This window comes from Gobio gobio (genome assembly GCF_949357685.1).
Source record: "Gobio gobio genome assembly, chromosome: 11".
In the NCBI taxonomy this organism is placed as follows: domain Eukaryota; kingdom Metazoa; phylum Chordata; class Actinopteri; order Cypriniformes; family Gobionidae; genus Gobio; species Gobio gobio.
The window spans coordinates 11,158,149-11,180,809 of record NC_137104.1 but is presented as its reverse complement, the minus strand read 5'-3'; the positions used below and the strand labels follow the sequence as shown (position 1 = coordinate 11,180,809).

Sequence of the window (22,661 nt, the reverse complement as noted above, 5' to 3'; positions counted from 1 at the left end):
GACACACAGGAAAACAAGCAGTCCTTTCTCTTTCATTTTTCAAGAGAGGCAGAACAAACAGCACCTGTTCATTATATTAAAAGCTTCTGCTATGTAGCTCCTGTACTGTACCGAGGAAAGAGAAGAGTCTTTCAGAGCGAGGGAGAAATTATTTTTCTCTGATGTGTCCAAGAATGATAATGTATCTCGGCTCTAGCACTGCAATTAAATAAATTCATGACTAATACTCAGAAAAAGTCTAATACCTACTTTCAAAGAGCCTCCACATTTATGAACATTTTAATGGCTATTAAAACGTTTTAATGTCTATTAATTACTATATTTAAAGGCACGAGAAAATGTGGTCATTACTAGCAGCTCTATTTTCATAGAAAACAAATAGTGATGCTTTCCATTGTGACAGCTTAAATGGACTAGGCAATGCATTTACTGAATAAAACAACTATTTTTTTTATTATTAAAGGGGCTATATGCAATAATTTTCATGCATGCATCACTTTTTGTATTGCCAATGTGTGAACAGCTCGGATCAAAACTTTAAAAACAAGACCTTCCCCGACTTCCTAGGTTGTGAAATGAAAGCCTGAAGGCCCCGGTTGTAATGAACTGCTCTGAGACACGAAGGCTGAGGATCCAAACACTGCTTTATTAAAGGGTAATCCACAATCGTAGGCAAAAGGTCATACACAGGCAAGCAGTCCAAATAGGCAAAAGGGTACTCCACGGAACAGGCAAGTAATCCAAAACCAAGAGACAAGAAACCAGGGAAAACGCTCAGAAATACAGTAATACAACAAACAAGACCTCAAAATGCATGACTGAGGCTACGTCTACATTAATCCGGATACATTTGAAAACGGCATTTTCATTATAAAACGCTCTCCGTCCACACACAAGCGTTATCCAGCGTTTTCCAAAAGTCGGAAAACGCTAAACTCCACTTACTGTGCACGTGTTAAACCTCATAAAAGCTCACCGAGATGACATACAGAACAAGACATTATCAAGTTATCACACAATTATTCTGGCAGGCTCATTTTATTAAGCAAAATATCTCACCTTTCACTGATGCATCCAGGTCGCACTCACTCACCATTATATGTTTGGTCTAAAACGCAACTGATGTCACAGGACAGCAATTGCGAGTACATTTTGTGTCATCTTTGCAGGACTGTGATATGAAGAGTGCGCAAAGTAATATTTATACATAGCACATAACAGGCACAATAACGGTATAAACATGAACACTTATTGGTGCAATATGCATCACATGACTAAACATGCGTCATTGTTTTCAAATACCTCCGTTTTCACAGTCCACACTATAACGAGAAGACGGCGCTTTTAAATGTATCCGCTTTGGAGAGTGTTTTCAAAAAGCTACGTTTTCATAGGGATGGCAATTTAAAAACACTGCTTCGTGAAGCTTCGAATCTTTACGGATCAATTGGTTCGGAGCGCGTATCAAACTGCCAAATTCACGTGATTTCGGTAAACGAGGCTTCGTTAGGTCATCACTGTTTCGAAACGTTTCGAAACACTTTGAAATGTCAATGGTTCACCACTAGGGGGCGATGATCTCTGTGAACCCATGTATCATGAGGCGTCACTGAGAACCATTGAACAACCTGATCTGTTTTTTTTTTTATGTTTTAATGAGACATTAGTATAATTAAAAGGAATAATAGTAGTTAATAGTCTCGTATTGGCTTGTTTATCTGAGCCATCCATGGAACAAACAAAACAAGCCCTGACAATTGATAAAAGAACAATTAGACACTTAATATTTAATGTTATTAGATGATTAGTTAATTGCATTTTACTTTCAATAAAACATTTGCAATAGATTTGTAAAAGGTGTTTTTATGCATGTTTGACCTGAGTTTTTGTTGCATATACACTGTTCTGACCAGCAGGGGTGCAGTGGAGACGGGTGTCAGATTGAAGCTTCGACACAATATGGCACATTTGCTTCAACTGTTTCAGTGTTTTCCATATTAGTGTCCCCTCCAGAATTCGGGTGGTTGATAGCCCGCAGCCCCTGTTTGCACCGCTCCAAATTTTTTACCGGTAAATGATGAAAACTTACTGCATGTCCTTTTCTGGTTTTGGCAACTTAGCACCATTTGGATGGAAAATACACTACTGTTTAAGTTATTTTAGGAACTAGCTCATCACGGAGACCCACGATATAACGGCGCCTTTTTAGTTTCTAGTCAACTAACGTTAGAACCGGTAGGCGTGGCTTGGGAGTGGCCTCGTAGGGCAGCGAAGCAAGTGCATTCTGGGAGTTGTTGTCTTTCATCCCCATGAGCCAAAAACACATTTTCTGGCTTTTCTCAGTCTAGAAGGCACCAAATTCAAAAATAATTTCACATTTCTACTACATACAGAAAATGACCCAGTTTAAATACAAATTCATCTTCCCAGTGCTGAAGTACCCCTTTAACTGCTGCACATATTTACATATTCCTGTAAACGTCATTCTCAGCAGCGTGGACGGCGCCTGGATGTTCGTTAACAGTATATCGCAGCAAAGGTATTTCCAATGTTTTACTTCTAAGCTAAAAATGAAACAGAACTTCGACATAAGTATATCAGGGCATTGAATCACGTTCAGTCTCTTGTGCGTTACGTGTGCACAAGCGCGAACACGGCTGCAGTTCACTTAACGGCCACCAGTATCGCTGATAACAAGGGTTTCTTAAATCTATATTTAGGCCCTTTAAGAGATCGAGATAGATTATGGGCAGCTTTTCATCTAATGAACATACAGTATAACCTTACTTTGCTTCCATGGAAATGAGAAAAATACCGGATTCTAAATTAGCAGAGTTTTGTGACATATCTGCGAGCACGTATTAGCACAGCATTGAGAGGAAAGGTGTTGCGCATTTGATATTATGATAAATAGCCCTGTCCGTCAAAAGTAGCAATGGCTATCAAACAAATTGGAGGGAAAATTCCACTTAACGTCACCGCAGATGAACATAAATGAGGCCCGTGGATGTGGGCCCCTGGACGCCGGCCTCTGAAGGACGTGGGCCGCTCTGGCCCTGCTTCTGTGCTCCTGTGACAGACAGTCCAGATATAGATGGTCCAGGAGTTTGTCAGCTAGACGAATGCTGGCAAAAATCAGCCAAAGAGAGAGAGGGAAAAAAATGGAGTGTGTGTGGGCTGAGGGTTGAGGAGGGGTGTTGACAGGACATGGATATGTGTGTGGGAGTGTATGTCAGATAGCCTGGTTGAACAGAAGATGAAGCGACGGCCTATCACATCAATCGTAACCTGTTTGCATGCTAACCTAACCCTAGAATGAGTTCTGCAGTCTGTCAATCCATTTGTCATTTTGTTGCTAAATCACCCGAGATTGATGTTACCCTCCTACTCTTGCTCTCTTTCCTTCACCGTCTTTGTCTTTCTAACTCATTTACTCAAGCTCTGCTCCAAAACCTCAAATCGGCAGCATTTTAAGGCGCTCCCGACGTGAAATCTAATCCAAAAGGTAGGCGATTTAATTGTGCTGTCTGCTAAGATACCTCGCTTTAGCCCAGCTCTAGGCAGCATCACATGTATCTTTGAAGAAGGAAATTGCAGAGAGCAGTAGGAGTGGAAAAATAAATACATGATAGCAGACGAGGATTGATTAAAATGACACTTCACTTGCGCCCCTATTTTTGAGCCCTTTTTTGAAAACGACATACCAAATAAATATGTCTGCAGCTCTTAAACCCTATGGTCTATATTCATAAAGCTGATCTTATTTTAAACTAGACACTTGAAATTGTGTTACCCAAAAGTCATAACTCAAAGTAGTATAGGAACAGAGTAAAACAAGGTATGAAAATTGAAATTCACTTAGGGAAAAATGGATGAGACTTTAATGTTAAAGTCCTGAAAATATTCTAAAGATAAAACTGAATGTCTGATCATGTTTTGATCAAAATTTGAGGATGATACTCTGATACTCTAAAATGTAGCTTCTGTAAACTTTTATGTCAAGAAAAGTGCAGGCATCCTTTCAAAAAGGCAATTTATTTCAGAACATTTTTAATTGTAAAGAGTAGTTTTCAATTCAAATAAATCTGCAATAAACTACTAATTATAATGAATATACAGTTACCGAAAACTAAAGCAACTATTTACAGTGTAAAAAACTAATTTAGTTGATAAGAACTGTCTGTCAAACAGTCAGCGAGCTGCGCTAAAGTATGTGCGTAAACTGGCAGAAGCGTGCGGGAGTCAGTTTAAACGCAAGCACGAATAGTATTCACCAATGTGGTTTACATTAAATTGCGCAAGATGCCTTTTGATTGGTTACTACGTCCATCCATCAAAACATTGCTGGCAAGTCATTGGCTAGGCATTGACTGGCTTTATCCAACGAAAACCATGGGTGCTATGATTGACATCTCGCCAAGCCTGTAATGCGCTTCCTGGATATATCCTTCAATCACAAACGCCTTGAATCCCAAATGCCTGTGATTGAAGGAGAGAGACGAGGGAGGGCTCATATTCAGCGGAAGAGTCTAAGCAGCAGGGGAGATCATCAGAATACTGATTAGAATCGATATTTCATTGAAAATGGGCATGATTGATTACTCTAACTCAAAACGCTCATGCAAACAATGCGGGCTAACAGGTTAAAATATTTGATTACGGTTCAATTAAATTTCCCTCAATTCAAACAAGTTATTCAATAGAGAAAAGTAACAAAATAATTACATGTTATAAACTTTATGACAATCAATAGAGAGTTGGAACTTCAATGGCAAAGTTAATTTTCAAGGAAAGTCAAATCACTTTCAACCCTGGCCCTAGAGGTCCGCTTTCCTTGCAGTTTTTTTGCTTTAGACCTAATCAAACAGCTCATCAAGGTCTTCAGGATTACTAGAAAGTTGAATCAATATTGGACCTAAACTCTGCAGGAAAGTGTATCTCGAGGACCAGAGTTGAGAACCCAACTATTCTATTTTTTAAAGTGGATGGGAACCTGAGCTTCTAACGCCAGCTGCATTGGTACAACGGGTCTCATTCACTAATAATTGCGTGGATTCTTTCGCATTTGTACGCGCAGGAAATCTCTGAAAAATCTCTGCCTGATTCACAAAACTTTCGTACGTACATGAATTGGTTCTTAACCTCGTTCTGGTGTTAGTGAATTTGGAGTATTCTAAATGAGCGGCCGCATGCACAAGGTTAGTCATTTACATAAAACGCGCCCAAACCATCTCCATATAAGAGCTTTCCGCACACACTTTCCTTACAGCCGTTCTTCACTCTAGTCAAACTTGCCACTGTTCGCAAACGCGCTCTTGGCATTGCTCGAGGATCCGGGCAAGTGTGAAAATCAACAGTTCTCACAATAAACAGCTTTTATAAAGAAAGACCCAGATCACCCAGACCCAGAGTTCTCATTAGCCAGCTGTACATACACGTATATCTGCGTTATTCAGAGAAACCTCGCAGCTGAAGCTATAACGCAGCTTTTCTTACTCTTTAACTGTATATGATCAAATGTATTTAAGGTTAAATTAAATTGCATTTAATAATTTAATTATATAATTTTATGTATGGATTATATCAGGGGTGGGGAACATTGATCCTGGAGGGCCACTCTCTTGCAGAGTTTAGCTCCAACCCTGAAAAAAACACTTTAGTAACTTTAATAATCCTGAAGACCTTGATTAGGGTTGGATCTAAACTCTGCAAGAGAGTGGCCCTCCAGGATCAACGTTCCCCACCCCTGCCTTATATAATACAATTAATGCAATATACAATATAAGTTAGGATGAAATATAACTTCTTAACACGATTATAAAGCCATACAGAGTAAGTTCTTTTCGCGTAAGTGTGGTTTCAGTTGTTCCTATATTTTTTCGTAAATTTAGAAACAAAATTATCACGAAATCTTTGGTGAATTGTCATTTGTTCTTAAAATTGATTGTACCCACATTTCACGCACAAATTTGTGCGTCCGCATGCTTAGTGAATGAGACCCAATGACTTTACCAATACCAATTGATGACTGGCCCTTTTATTTATAAGGCGTGACTTATCCTGCCATATTGTGCAATGCAATTTCTCCCATTCATAGTAATACAATACCCACCACTTTTCCCCCCAAGGCAGTTTGAGTGCTGGTTCGGAGCCAGACCCTAGTTTCAAATCGGTTCCTTGTCTTTCGACACCCAAAGCACCAGCTCTGAACCAGGAAAAGTGGTTCTTAAGTAGCACCAAAACTTTGCTGTTCTAGGGGAACCACTTGCATCAGGGACTGGGGGCGGGGTTACCATGACCAACAAGACAAACACAAACTTGTGACCGCCATTTTTGAAATAGCAGCTAATCGAGCTAATAACTGCTCACACTGCATGAAAAGTGGGATTTTCGTCAGTATGTGACACTGTAGATTGCCGTGAAACTTCAGGTTTACGACTGTGCACGGCAATTTGCAGGCAACACCGAAAACTGCCGTAAATTGTCGGAAATTGACGTGGGCCTTGCTTGGCAGTTTTCCCCCCCTCCCCTTAATTCTAGGGGAGGCTTTATCATGTAAATGAACATGCTGTGAGCTACACAAATGCAAATCAGAGTAGCAGCAGGGGGAGTTTTATCTAGGTTCTGAATTTTTTTGACTAAAACAAGTTTAAAGTTTAAGTTAAAATGTTAACTTAAATTTAAGTTAAATGTACTCGTTTTAGTACACATTACTAAATTTTTAGGGCAACCAGTTTGCTCCAATTTTTTAAGTAGATTCAACTTGTCCGGGCTCACAGTGTAGATTAATTACTCTGTATGTCATTAGCAATAACCAATGTTATGTAAAAAAAATAAAAAAATACAGGACAGCAGTTCATGTCTTCAACCTTTAGAGAGGTTATGTGATGCAACAAGACAATGAACCAAAGCACACAAATAAATCAAGTAAAGCATACAGTTTACATACCAACATTAATTTTTCCACCCTGCACTGTGAATGATTTTTTAAATGGCTATTAATCATAAATGTGAAAAGTACAAGTTTGTGTGTTTATAGTTAAGTCAGATTGTGTTTTTCTGTAATTGTCATTTAAATTGAGCTCACACCACATTTTATGAATTATCAATGCAGATTTTCAAGAGGTGGTTTCCTGGACAGGGTTTAAATTATGCCAAGAGTAGGCCTTAATCTAGTTAATCGTGAGTTAAAAAATTGTTGCCTGGAACAAAGATTAAGCACAGATTACTAACACCTGGACTATGAGTCCTGAACTAAAATAAACTGGATTCATTTACAGTTTTATCTAATTGCTTACACACAATTTCTGAAAATATGGCTCCATTTCTTGTAACTCTACACACAAAACATCAGACATCTCTTGCAAAAGCAACACTTTGTGCAAAACTATTTTAACTATTTCCAAAAATGTTGTTTTTGCATATATCTAACTACACAATGCACAACTGAGGAATTTACAGTTGAACTGAAATCAACTGAACTGAATCAACACTGAAGTCACTTGAGCTGAATATTGACACTATATTGGCTTGTTAGAGCCGGTTTACAGCAGAATTTGTTTTGAACTTGTTACTGAAGCTGCTATGAAACAATATATTTTGTTGTATGCATATTCTTTCTTTCTCAAACCTTAGTTTTGATTTCTAAGTGATCAATTTATGTATGTGTTTTCACACATGATCATTGGCTGTATGGGTCCTCAGTAAATGAATGTGGCATTTAAATGGCAAAAGTTATTCTTGTCTCTATAACTTATGGCTTCCTAAAGACACGTTTATGGGTAAATAAAATATTAATAATATAAATAAAATGAATATCAAAACATATTTTAAATATAATGAAGTCATTTTATTATAGCACTCATCAGATGTTCCTGGAAACAAAACAGAGACAGAACAGTATAAACAAACTATACAACAAACTAAACACCAAATTACAAAAACATTATTATGTGAAAGTGAATAAAGTGGTGTGTGTTTTCAGTTATAAATATGTGCTGTGTAAATTAGCCTATACTTTTAGAAATTATATATAGCCTAACTTTAAAAAACAAACAATAACCCATATAGATAAATTATAATAATTGTATAATATTAAGCATTTACTTAATATACATTGTAACATTAGGCTACTTTACTCTAGCACAGTAGTCAGTTAAGCAATTAATTAATATCTTATATTAATATGTATGTAGCCTAGGCTACAAAGGTAAGTCTGCTTTAAAAAAAAAAATATTACACTTCGACATGTACAGAATGTGCGCGTTAAGAAACACGTTCAAATGTGTCTTCTTAACATGTTAAAACTGTGCGTGAAGCGGAAAACAGGGCGTGTTGAAGGTTGAAACGATCATAAGTCACGCGTTTCGTATAAAGAGATTTGGCCCCGGGCGCGTTCCATATCAGAGCCCTAGTCCAATGGGGTGCGAGGTCGAGGTCATGGCCATGACGCGTAGAAGACGAGCTTTAAACTATTTTTTTATGTTTTTTGCTGCTTTCCTTTTTCGTGATCAACAATGACAGGACACCGTCTTCAACTCAATCTCTGCATGGACGCGACAAACTTTTTGGACTCATTTTCAGGAGGCTGTCTTCGTCTTCATAACTCTGAGGCAAACTGCAGTCGCTATGAACCACAGCATGGGTAATGTAACGTTACGATATAAAGAATATGCTTTTATTCAGCTGTATAAGGAAATGGATGTGTTAATAGATCCGAGCTTAAAACTGCACATTTTGTTTACACAGACTATCCTCGCCTCATAACGAAGCCGTGAGCTCTTATCTGCTTGGAGCGATTACCGCGAGTCCAGATTTAACCGCTGATCATGACGAAATTGTGTGTAAGTAACTTCTAATGTGTTTCTCATTCCTTGTTTAATTTTACCGTGACTGTTTTTATTAATACCAGTCTCATGTAATTGTTTTCCAGCTGCATGTAAGACGTATTATGAATCGACACGCCGGAGCTTCAGATACAAACAACCTGAAACTGCGAAGTTTAGCTCGGAGTCGATCAAGAAGAAAAAGGGTAAGATTTATTATATTAGATCCGTTTTTTGTCAATGTGAGTATTTTTCAGGTTGCTTATTGTCTTTATGTATTATATTACAGTTGCTGGAAGCGAGAGTGTGCTGGATGAGGTGGACGTTTGGAAGTCCGCGACCATTGAACTCATGTCTGACTAGGAAGACGGCTTTGTTGACGGGGTGTCTGGATGGATTGTGCGGCCACCGCCCTCTCGCAGCCTGGAGCACGCCGAACTTTACATTACATTACGAGACATGCTGCACTGTACATAGTTGTGTGTTTAACAATAAAGCTCTTTCTTTGAGTCAACCGCTGTGTTTTATAAATTAAGCCCTTTCTTTGAATGAACAGCTGTATGCTTATAAATGAAGCCCCTTGTTTGAATAAACGGCACGGTCCGTATAATTTGCCCATATATTCCTTGATGGTATGAATACTTCATAGCACAATAACATTAATATGAAACAAATTATTACAACATAAATTATATATTTATTATTATTATTGGGGTTTACATTTATAATGAGCCAGGGGGACCAATAATGATTGGTTTGCAGTGATCTGCCAACCAATCACGAGGGATTTTTCTTTTTTAAATGTAGTGGCTTCAGCCAATAGTGAGTGAGTAAATTCAAGTCTGGCCGTTGACTCTCTGGTTTCGCTGCTATTCATATGCAAATTAGAGGCGTCGCACCTCCGCGCGGTCTCAGCGGGGGGCTCTCCACCTACGTCATGGTTCGTTTACGACAATTTGTGGCACAGACGAACGCGACGTTCGCTGCCTCTAAATTGTCGAAAGCTGCCGAAAATTAGGGAGATTTCCAGGAGTATACAGGCGTTTATGGGGTCGAAAATCCCACTTTTCATGCAGTGTCAATTGTAATCTCTGTCAATACAAATTACAGCAAGCTGCACGAATGCGTTGGATTTGCTGTATTTTGATGCCGATGTAGGATCAGAAAGCCATGTGCATCAACAGTAACGCGACGTTCGCCATTGTTGATGGAAGGCTTGTTTGAGAAGCCGAGAGCCGTATGACATTAAAGTACAACGAGAGCATACTACTCCTTATGCTTTTGAATCGCTTTTGTACCGTTTTGTGGCACTTTGATATCATATGCTGATCGGTCTGTGCATCGCCGATGCATCTCGAACAAACCTGGTGTGTTTGTTTTTCCCGCTGCCTCGCTAGCGTTGCTGAGAAAGATGAGATGTATACAGTGACGTAAGACCTGGCTCTGTGGTGGCTCTCTAGCCCGTGGAAAGGCAAACCGGTTCTTAGAAGGCTCATCAGTGGATTCAACTCCAAACCGGCACTAGCACTGAACTAGCACCCGGTTCATGCTGGTGGAAAAGGGGTACAAGTAAGTCTTGATCTATATACTGTACAGTCATTGTACATGGGAAGCGCCATCTAGGAGGCAAGGTAGGTTATGGAACAGAGCTTCTCTCTCTATCCTCCATTAAAAACATATTTTATCTGTTTACTTTGATCATATTTGATCTCAGTTCCCGTTCATACTGATATTGTGAATATTCTTGCTGCAAAAAAGCTGTTAATAATAATAGAAAAAGAAAAAGCAACGATAAACCACCCACCTTTTCTCTAGCAAAATCAATCACCTAGCATCGTTTCCCTGCATCAAAGTCTGCCAGCATGACTTCATGCAACCGAACCCTTTTAAAGTGCCGTAGTGGTGGAAAACTGCAACGTGTTAGCAACATGTCTCCAGGTGTAATGAGGGTGTTGCGATCTCGCTGTGAGCATCAGAATAACATCAGATAAACAGCGCCTGTCATTCTGGCACCTGACAAATGACTCTACGCTCCGCTGAAACACTGATAGCTTTTACACAGCCTCAGTAAATCGGCACTGGTGCCACACATCAAGATGGAACAACGTCATTGGCTGAGGGATGTGGGGGTGTTGTTGCAAATCTAAATTAGGAAGCTATATAGAAATAATGGCATGTATCGAAGCTGTGGCCCAATGATTAGCACACATTGAGCCATGATGCTTGTTTGAACAATAAAGGTTTGAATCAGACTTGCAATATTATCATTTGCTGTCCTTCTGCTCTTGTTCTTAAAGTAAAAGTGATAAAAGGTGAATAAATTAAGTGCATAGTAATATATATTATCAAATAATATAATTAATATAAAATAAGTTACATATGTTTTAAATAAATACATAAAAGTATATTGTTATAGTATAACGTATATTGTGCATTGTGTTAAGTCTATTATTTATATATATATATATATATATATATATATATATATATATATATATATATATATATATATATATATATATATATATATATATATATATACATACACATTATTATAATATAACAATATAACAATATAATATAATATAAAAATAAGTTACATGTTTTAAATAAATCAATCAATCAATCAATAAAAGTATATTGTTGTGAAGTATGTTAAGAATATAAATACACAAATATAATATAATGTAATGTAAGATAATATAATATAATCAATATAATATAAAAATGTTACATATTTTAAATAAATAAATAAAGTATATTGTTGTGCAGTATGATAAGACTATAAAAACACAAATATAATATAATTAATATAATATAATATAATATAATATAATATAATATATAATATAATATAATATAATATAATATAATATAATATAATATAATTAATATAATATAATTAATATAATTAATATAATATAATATAATATAATTCATATAATATAATATAATATAACATAATATAATTAATATAATATAATATAATTCATATATTATATTATATTATATTATATTATATTATATTATATTATATTATATTATATTATATTATATTATATTATATTATATTATATTATATTATATTATATTATATTATATTAATTATAATAAAATAAATATACAGCATCATACAATATAAAAAAACCTGAAAAGAAAAAAAAACTTTTTTTTTTTGTCTCTATCGTCGAAACACACACATCGAACAAATACTATAACTAGTCTTAAAAAAATGAATTTGTCCACCCACCAGTTCAGCAACTAAACTGCCATTCACACAGAGATATAAGGCTGTGATTCCTTTCACAACATAGCAACAGAAAACATGAACAGAGAACTGTTGATCTAACTGTAGAAAACTGGGTCTGCCTAAACCATGCCCGCACTCTGTTTTCTCAGCTTCGGTCTCCCTTTCCTCTTCTACCTCTAACATCTGTCTCCCATGGCACTCACAGACATATTTCTGCTCAGGGACACTGTCTGAAGGTCCCAGTGGACTATAGCACTCCCTGAGAGTTGTCCCTGTCCCCCTTGTCACCAATTTGTGTCTGCGGGCTGACACTGGCGTGCATTGGGAGCAGGCCTAAGTCGCCCCAAGCGCCATGCCTCAGTCTCATTTAGGATTTCACATTCCTCTGTGGTTACAACATTGAGGGAAGAAAATGACCTAGACAAAGACACTGACAAAGGCAAAAAAACATATAGAGACAGAGAGAAACAGAATGTTGCAACACTGTCTTTAAATCCAACAAAAATAAAACTGGTTGACAGTTCATCTGAAATGTTTGACAGGCCAGTCAGAACTAAATGAAGCAACAATTTCTCCATACAATCCAAGCCAAACAAAATGCAGCCAGAATAAGAGTACCATAAAAGTGGCTTCTAAAGTCATACAATTGAAAATATTGTAATAGTCACTATATATTCTATATTAGCTCTCCTTGTTCATGACAGAAAAACAGTGATGTCCAATCTGGTGATGAAATATTCTTTTAAACCAGAACTTTTCAATAAATTGCATTGATTCAATCCGAATGATTTGTTCACAAATGCAACAATAAACTGAATCATTTTCATCTGTTCCTCACACACTTAGAGTTATTGGATGGCTACAAATGATTTTTACAACTGTTTGAAGCTTGAAAGCCTCCTCTTTCTCTGTTACACAGAAAAACAATCAAGTAATAGCAAATGTTGATCCACTAAAATTTAAATGAAATGCATAAGTTATTGTATATGAATCCACTCGTGATCACATTTGACGCTCTTGAATCATGTAAACTCGGAACAATATGTCTTCTCTATTCATCTGTCACCCTCTCTACCATTAACACCAATTTCCAGAATGAAATTTGATGCATTTCATCCTACGCATCATATCCTTCACAACACGCTCCAGTCAGTTACCTTAACATCAATTGTCCACTCTCTCAGATGCATTGTGGGTAGCTATGGAGTAACATGGAGTGAACTGTGCACATACAATTTAGACACTTACATAATGTTTTGCTATGCACATCCTTGAATAAGTGGGGGTTTACTTCTGGTAATGTCAATTACAATATAAAGTGTCCCTATTATGGTTTTTCAAATATTCCCTTTCATGCAGTGTGTAATATAGCGGTGCAGTGTGTAATATGTGTTTGTGTATTTAAACGTTTTGCAAAGTTGTAAAGTCAAAAGTGCACGATAAATAAAGTTATTGTCTCCCGAATGAAATAATTGACTATGAACCACCTTAACTCACTGCGTGAGGTTCTATGTCAAATAATTTAGCAAAATGGCCGCCATTGTACATTGTCTGCGTTGGTGAGGAATTACAGTTGCAACATCTCATAAATGTACCTCAAACTGACTAATGTATCACTGAGAAACATCCTGCTCAAGTCGTCCTTGCGATGGAGGTTCGGGTTGAATAACTAGCTAACTTCTTCCAATGTTTCTTCATCGTGCTCTCGCTTACTAAAAATCAACGTCATCGTTACTTTATTTACAGTGTGTACAATCGCAGGGCACTGAGGAAGCCTCCAGAGCTAAAGTTCAGTTATGGTAATGGGGGTTTGGCTTCTGACACGCGCTGTACGCTGTAGACCAATCGTAACAGACTGGGCCATCTGGCCAATCAGAGCAGAGCAGGCTGCCGAAAAGGAGGGATTTAGAGAAACTGATTCATCCATCGAGTCGTTTGAGAATCATTGAAAAATGTGGTGATGTGCAATGTATATTATGAGAAAATGAAACCTTTGATTCATGTAAACCTCTTGTAGAAGACCTCCAAAACTAAATTAAGAGCCTAAAAATAGCATAATAGTGGCACTTTAAAATCAGCTGGAGCTTTAGAAATGTAGAAATTGTATCTATTTCCAAGGTCCCATTTGCAAATAAAGAACCTTAACCCTCTGGTGCTCTTGTTCTGTTTTGAAATGTTAAAAATCACAGCTTCATCGGAATGATATGAAACTTGGTGACTTTTCTAGCATTAGGTATGTAAACACATAAAAAAATTGGGCTGATTTGTAAAAAAATGATTCGAGCATGCTAATTGGTCGTAAAAAAAAAAAAAGTAGCATTCATTGTCTTCGGTCATAAATGACAGACCATAGGAAATGAATGGGAAATCAGCAAAAACACAAAAATTCTCCAAATGTTTGTGTGTACAATCTACAAATCAGCCACAATGCTGAAAAAAAGTACACAGCAGTAAAGGGGGGACACTCTAAAACATCAAGAGTGTGATTTTGACACATCCACTCACACACACACACACACACACACACACACACACACACACACACACACACACACACACACACACACACACACACACACACACACACACACACACACACACACACACACACACACACACACACACACACACACACCTATGAAAAACTGAACCTATGAACCACATTTTGAATTTTTACAAAATCACAGCTTCATCAGAATGATATGAAACTTGGTGACTTTTTAGCATTAGGTATGTAAACACACAAAAAAATTGAGGGCATGATTCGAGCATGTTAAGTGGTCATAAAAAAAATACTCCCACTTGTGCTCTTCGGTCAAAAATGAGACCATAGGAAATGAATGGGAAATCTCCAAAAACACAAATTCACAGAAAAAAAATCGATATTTCTAACAAACAAAAAAAACATCTAAAACTTTATAATAAATAGTCTTTGAGATTTTTTTAAATATATATTCAAATCCATCAAAAAAAAAAAATCATTAAATGTTTTCAAAAGACAACTAGGGACAACTTCTCTCTCCATAGAGACCTCTAGTGATTACACCCATGGTTGCATGATTTCTAAAATAATTCCAAAAGAGGGCGCTAATCTGCCTTCAAAAAAATTATTTTGAAGGCCTAGTCTCTATTTTAACCTGAAATACTGCAATAAGTCAAAAAAATAATAATAATTACAAAACATTTTGTATAATTTTCAATGGCAAAAATAGACCATAATTATTGCATAAATATAAAAAAATACCATCAAATCCTCTCAAAATACAAAATTAAAAAGAAAAAATATTATTGAAGAAAAATAAATTACATTGGTTTTACTGGGGTGGAGGAAGTTTCATTTTTAGGTGTCTGGTCACTTAGGACCGGGAAGACAACCAATGCAACCCCTAAACGAAGAGCACCAGAGGGTTAAAGGTCCTAAAAGACCCCTAAATGTCTTCTGTTCACCCAAATAAACAATGATACCAGTAAAGTGGCAGTATTTTATCTTATTGAAAATTAGGGTGAAGGTTCCACGCAATGAAAGGGTTTTATTTCAGCAGTAGTGGCCTCTCAGTGAGATTGCAGCTTTAACAATGGTTTTATTGGTTTGACTTGAGACTATATTTTGAGAGAGCGGTCATCTGGTCATGTGATAGTCAGAGGCGTTCTGGGGAGAGATCAAACATGAGCTGCTGAGAAAATGTGTCAATGAATGTTTACAGGCAAGAAGAATAGTTACATCCAAGTTGGCAACTATTGACACCTTGGGTCAACGGGAAAGATTGAAAGGGAAAAAGAGATCTCTGGGGATTCTGGTATGATGTCCTCGTACATCTTCTTTCGTACAGTTTTCCACAACTGTATAATTACAACCCAAATTGGCAGTGGAGAAATGTTGAGAAGCAAGGCGATATGTCCAAGGGGACACAGAGGGCTCAAGGGCTTTGGAAAACATCCATACTGGAAATATATGTTACCTTGGCCCAATATATCTGTCTTTCCTTTTTTTTTGCTCAACATTCTGCCTAGTCTAAAAGTCAAGAATCTGCTCACCCTTTTTCAGGGAGTAAAGAGGACAATCTCTAGGGCTTTGGTGCACCATTGCCTTTCTTTCTAGGATGTTGTACCAACCTAACCCTCTTTTTCAACTCCTATGGGCAGGGACTCAGGGGAGGGATGTGGTTTCAGGTTTTCTGGAGTTAACAGAAACACGTGGGAATGGCCTAGTCATATTAATGAAGCCATCTTCCATTTGTCTTTCCAGACATGTAGTGCAGCTGCCATCTGGGATGTGATCAATTCTTGTAGCGTTCCCCCAAGAAGGCCTTTAGATAGACAGCATGAGGGTATAAGTATTGATTAAGCCACAGGGTAGACACTCAGACAGATAGTAACAAGCTGAAGGTTGCTGAATACTGAACTCTCAACCGTAACGAGACATTGTTAGGGACAACCCATTTTCTATCAGTAACCGTGCTGGGTACCAACCTACTCACTATATTCCAGGGGGATCTAATTTGTATCCTACAGAGAGTTTCAACATGCCAATTTCACCTGGTTTAGTATGATTTTTATAGATTGAGAATAACAATTTGGCTATCTAAACGAAGATTCAATTCTTATCTAACTCTAACTAAAGCGAAAGGTACACAGAGGGGTCGTTGAAAGGCAGAAGATGACTGTGCCACTCAATACTATCCCAAACCGTTTTCTGAAATGCCCTTCTAGTGGCTGCAGAGCAATCTGAACTATAAATAGCCAGACCATAAACGCACAGTAAAGACAGGAGAAGTGAAAAACACTGATTATCTCTTCATCACGGCACCTGTTAGTGGGTGGGATATATTAGCTAGCAAGTGAACATTTTGAGCTCAAAGTTGATGTGTTAGAAGCAGGAAATATGGGCAAACGTTAAACAAGTGCTAGATTGTGATGGGTTAGACAAGGGGTTTTCAAACTTTATGATGCCAAGAACCCCCAAATATGATGAACCTTTATGGGGGACCCCCTTCCTAAAATCCCCCTAAAAAAATAAATAAATAAATGTACTGTTAGATACATAGTAAGTGTGACATTATAAATACAACATATTGTTTCCCAACTTAAATTGGCTATTAAAGTTGGATGTATAAACCAGAAGAAGAACATTTTCAATTAAAAGTTATTTGTAAAAGCAACTTTCCCAATAAATGTGTGCAAGCAGCATACGTACTGTGTTAAGAAAACTGCCTTACAACCCCAGTGAGCGAGATAAAGGGGACTATAGTGAGAAAAACTCACTAGAAAGATACAAAGCAAACATATACAATTCTGGAATGTATACGGCAAGAAAGGAGAGAAACATTTAGAAATGAAACCGTTAGAATTTTCAGTAGACTTTATCCATTTTTGCTTTGTTTTTTTAATTGTCTGAAATTTTCTGGGGACCCCTTAGAACCTTCTGGAGGACCTCTGGGGGTCCCTGGACCCAAGTTTGAAAACCCCTGGGTTAGAAGACTGGGTCAGAGCATCACCAAAACTGCAGCTCTTGTGGGGTGTTCCCGGTCTGCAGTGGTCAGTATCGATCAAAGGTGCTCCTAGGAAGGAACAGTGGTGAACCGGGAACAGGGTCATGGGTGGCCCTGTCTCAAGGCTCATTGATGCACGTGGGGAACGAAGGCTGGCCTGTTTGGTCCGATCAAACAGACAAGCTACTGTAGCTCAAATTGCTCAAGAAGTGAATGCTGGTTCTGATAGAAAGGTGTCAAAATACACAGTGCATCGCATCCTTTATTAACCTCCTGGAGCCCTGTGGAGTACTTTTATGATGGATGGATGCAGATTTTTGGACTTCAAAATCAGACGTCATATAAACCTAGGATGGCTTTAGGGTGAGTAAATCATGGGGTAATTTTAATTTTTGGGTGAACTATCCTATTGGGTGAACTATCCTATTGGATGAACTATCCTAAAAAACATTAAAAAAAATTAAATTAAATTAAATTAAAAAAAAATATTGAAGGTGGGGTCTAATGCCATTTCATGCATTCTGGCTTATTTACACTGTTAAAGAGTTGGATTCTATCAAAAGTGGTCCAAGGAAGGAACAGTGGTGAACCGACGACCAAGGCTCATTGATGCACGTGGGGAGCGAAGGCTGACCTGTGTTGTCCGATCAAACAAACGAGCTACTATTCATTTTTTGGTCAGTTTGTCAGTCAGTCAGTTTGAATGTAAATAAATAAATTAGATGCATGTACAGTATATACACTTTTGGACATTGCTAGCAGACAAATTAAATTAACTAGTGGAATTTTGGGGGTGTTTTCAAATGCAGCCCTGGCCATAATAGTTGAAGAAACAAGTTCACAAAGAGACACTTTTTACATGCACTTCAACTGGAATCTAAACGAACAGTCCCTAACAGTGAAGGTCCCTGTAACTGTCCCGGATGACAGAACCACAGTGATGAAAAGACAAGTAATCCCACCCCTTGGCTACTACTGCATCAATTTCGCAAAACACTATTAACTAATACCCCAAGAAGTCCCACTGAACACATAAATCATTTCCCGAATGAGTAAGTCATTTAGCAATCGCACAACAGAGACAGTCCCTCTGGAGCAACCTGAGGTGGTTAAGAGCCTAACTCAAGGACACAATGGCGACGGTTCACGGCTCACTTCATGCCAGCCTTAAACTTTAAGCATGAGCTTGAATGCTGCGAAACATGCCACTATAACCATTCTCTATGATAAGAACAGCATTTTTAAGAGCGATGGACCAAATCCCGGTGATAACGCAGCCACCGATACTCCAAACAGCATAGATCTTTTACCTGTGCACAGTTTAAAGTGGACATTTTTGCCTTGAGTGATTGAAAACACTGTACCCCGAAGTCCTTCACCACATTCTGAGAGTAGTGATGGCTAGCTGCCAGAGTTGGCCTCCAACCTTGAGCTCTCTAAGCCTGTATGCATCTGAACTCAGAGGAGAGTGGATTGTAGCTAGAAAGCGCACCGCTAAGAATGAAGGCAGCACATAAAAGACCTCAGTGCTTTGCCACCAGCCAAAGAGACGGTGAGATGGAACTGATGGACCCGGAATACTAATCCCGTTACCACAGCAATCAAAAGGGACCTGTCTCTCTCCATTTCGCTCTCTTCGCCTCACTCCGTATCTTTCTGTCCCGCTCCCCTCCTAGCCATCCCCCATTCATCTGCTCCATTTAAAACAGTCTCTTGACACTGACCCGTGGAATAACAATCACCCCAGGCTGATCTCGAGGACACAGCAATCAAGAAACAGAGGCCACACTTCTATCGCTACCTTTTTTCATTAACAAGCGGACTGCTAGCATGTATTAAAAGGACATTTTTGACAGAACTAATACTACTTTTAAGAGTTAAACTGGCTAAAGGTACTTTTCCTGGAGGACCAGATCACTTCTAGGTCACAATTCCACATTTCTATGAAGATTTTAAAGGAGAAAAACTGCAGACAAAGTCAGGTTGGCTTATTTAAGCCGTGGTGCTAGATCCAGGTATAAATGACATAGAACGGCACCGCTCTAGTTGGATGTGACCATCCATCCCTACCTTACCTAGTGGGTAACTATACTTTCCTCACTGCCGCCCCCTCTCAAATATGCTATGCAATCTATCTGTCTGTGATTCTCTTCTCCAGCTAGAAGATGTTATATTAATAGCACCGTACAGCAAGGCCGTAACCATGTCTTGAACATTGGAGGGGACCAATTTTTTATTTTTATAAAGCATAATTAAATAGAACAGTGAACGAAAATCTAGGTCTAATTCTATTTGGGAAATAATCATTTTGGGACTATTTGCAAATAATATTTGCACTAACAAATATATTGTTAGGCTCGAGATTCTTCCTGTTAGTGAATAAATACATAGATTCGCTATTAACATTTGAATTCTTTGGTGGTCTGGTGGTAGAATGTTTGTAAACCGTGTCAAAGGTTACAGGTTCTAATCCGCACTAATAACGTTTTTTTCTTCTTCATTAAAATCAAAGATGTTCAATGACTGTATATTAAGAGCATGGACACGTTTGTGCGCATTTTGTTTTGTGATTTCCCCGAAATGGCATTAAGCGATAAATTGAAGTCCTGTGTGAAGACTGTGAATGAGCCAAAAGACAACATAAACCCCGCCTACTTTGATTGGCCATCTCAATCATTTTTTTGGGGGGGGTGGCAATTTGGCCATTTCTAATTATTACACAAAATAAATGCAATACATGTAGTGGGGGAAAAACCCAATAACAACAATAGAAACCAAACAAAACAGAAGAAAACATTTTTGGTTTTGTATTTGTTTGTTCCGTTTCAAAACATGGTTTGTTTAAAAAAACATCAACAAAAGGAAAGCAAAATTAATCAAAACAAAATAACACAAAATCAAAGCAAAGCAAAACCAAAGCAAATGTACAGTTTTGCTTTGCTTTTGCAAAACAAGACAAAATAAAGACCACATGACTGTACTGCTTTCTTTGTTGCTATGGGAGCCTTGGCATTATAATAATAACAATAATAATAATATTCTGCATTGCATAAACTTGAAATGTGTGATCTCAATAACTAGAAATCACCACACAGAATAATAATACAAAAAAGAATAATAAATGGACCAGATTTACTAAACAGGGCAAATTAGCATGAGACCGCAGTTCCAAAAAAGCGCTGATGGGAGTGGAAAGTTCTGTGCGTGATCTACTGACGACATGCAAATTAATTAATCATTTCCCTAATGACCAGCGCAATCTACCCGTTAGCGTCTGGATGTGTTTTTGGGCCGTAAATAATGGTGCAAACACCAGTAAATTTACGAGTGCAAACCTTAGTAAATCACCTTCCATGATTCATTTAAATACTCTCCTCTGAAAGCGTCTGAAAGGGAAACTCCTACATTTGCATATGCAATAAGGTCAGCCGCAAAAGAAACCCTCTACACACCTTTTCAGCGCTAATTTTTCACTGCCTGTCTTTGGTAAATCCTGACAGTAATGCCAAAAGAGGGTTTGCGCTGGTGGAAGCTGTTAGTAAATCTGGCCCAATGTCTGTTTTGACACGATTGACCTGAATGACACGATTCATCAAATAGCACCCGCCACCTTAAATTCTGGTGTTTCCTGTAGCGATCCAGTAGTGTGTCCACTTCCACTCATCCTTTCCAGATCTCATTACTATCCTCTTCCCTCTCTGTTCCCATTAATCCACACACACACACACACACACACACACACACACACACACATCCTCATGGGTGTATTTGAATCATGAGCTCCGGGACGGGTGTCCCCTGACGGATTACAGCTCGGTACTGTGGATGAGATAAATGATAACTTCCCTATCGCAGAGAAAAGTAAATTAAAGTCAGCCGCACTGCTCTGCCCTCCCCATACACACTCTGGGCAAACTTCTTCATTCACTAACTCCTGGAGAAGGACACCAAGACACACACAAGCCCAACAGGAAGAAAAAAAAATTGCTTAATGCACCTGGTAAGGCTCTACACACACACAACAAAGATTTAAACACACCTGGCTGTTATTTAAATCAGCCGTTCTGTACAGGGGATTAGCTAGGGAATATTCTTGCTATCTCATTTTCAGGTGCAATGACCACAGGAGTCTAACAGTATTTTAATCCAAGTAAAAAGGGTAGGCAATGAGAAAGAGTGTGAAAATAATGTCAATACACAAATGCACAGCATATGAACACAACGAAATCAATGTCCCTTTACAAAAGTGTGAAAAAAAGTGCTCTTGACACAGTGACAATAGCTGCACCAGCTATTGTAGATGGTGGACAACTAAACTAAAGGCAATGGCAACTACCTTTTTTATATAATATAAACAATATAATATAATATTATATTATATATTCCCCTTCTTAATTTTAAAACCACACAGGAGTGAACTGTCCAAACGAAGACATTCCCTTAAATGATTCAGATTTTCAATGGTTCTGTAAATACAAATAAATACAAAAAGAAAACAGGAAAGCTTATTTATTTATTTATTTGTTTGTTGGTTGGTTTGTTTATTGTGTGTATAACTATAATTCTGTATGTGCCAGACAGACAAATTTCCAAATTAAACCAGAATAGTTCTATAAAGGGACAAAGGGACATTGACAGAGGGACAAAAACAGTTATAAAGAAACAAAATGTTTTATACCTGCATACACACACACACACACACACACACACACACACACACACACACACATATATATATATATATAAATATAAATATATATACTATGTGCTACTGTTGTCTCTATGAAATAGATTTTTTTAAACTTTAATGGTAGACATTCAACATTACAGAATGATTGAAAGCTATATCAATTTGAACATTTTTTCGAAAAAAACAAACAAAAAACTTTTAATTTAAGTGAGCTTAAAACAATAAACCTCTTCACATAAACCCATTATAATAAATGTAATATTCACCTGTGGCATTCCTGTCTAACAGGTAGGAAATATACAGAAATTGAATAAAGTTATCAAACAGTCTGCACAGCATAAATTATAAATTAAATATAGATAGATCCTTATGAAAGCTACAATTTTCTCTGTTACCTTTGTTCTTTG

The 22,661-nt window shown here is 37.6% G+C and overlaps 1 protein-coding gene and 1 long non-coding RNA gene across 2 annotated transcripts in view; one reads left to right on the top strand and one right to left on the bottom strand.

The window, feature by feature from the left end:
- The window catches only part of adgrb2 (adhesion G protein-coupled receptor B2), a 498,704-nt gene that overhangs the window by 332,208 nt on the left and 143,835 nt on the right, over positions 1–22,661 (bottom strand).
- Positions 8,804–9,135, top strand: LOC307133777. The gene is made up of 3 exons (XR_013817488.1): positions 8,804–8,843; positions 8,933–9,031; positions 9,115–9,135. It is a non-coding gene; the product is annotated as an uncharacterized lncRNA (long non-coding RNA).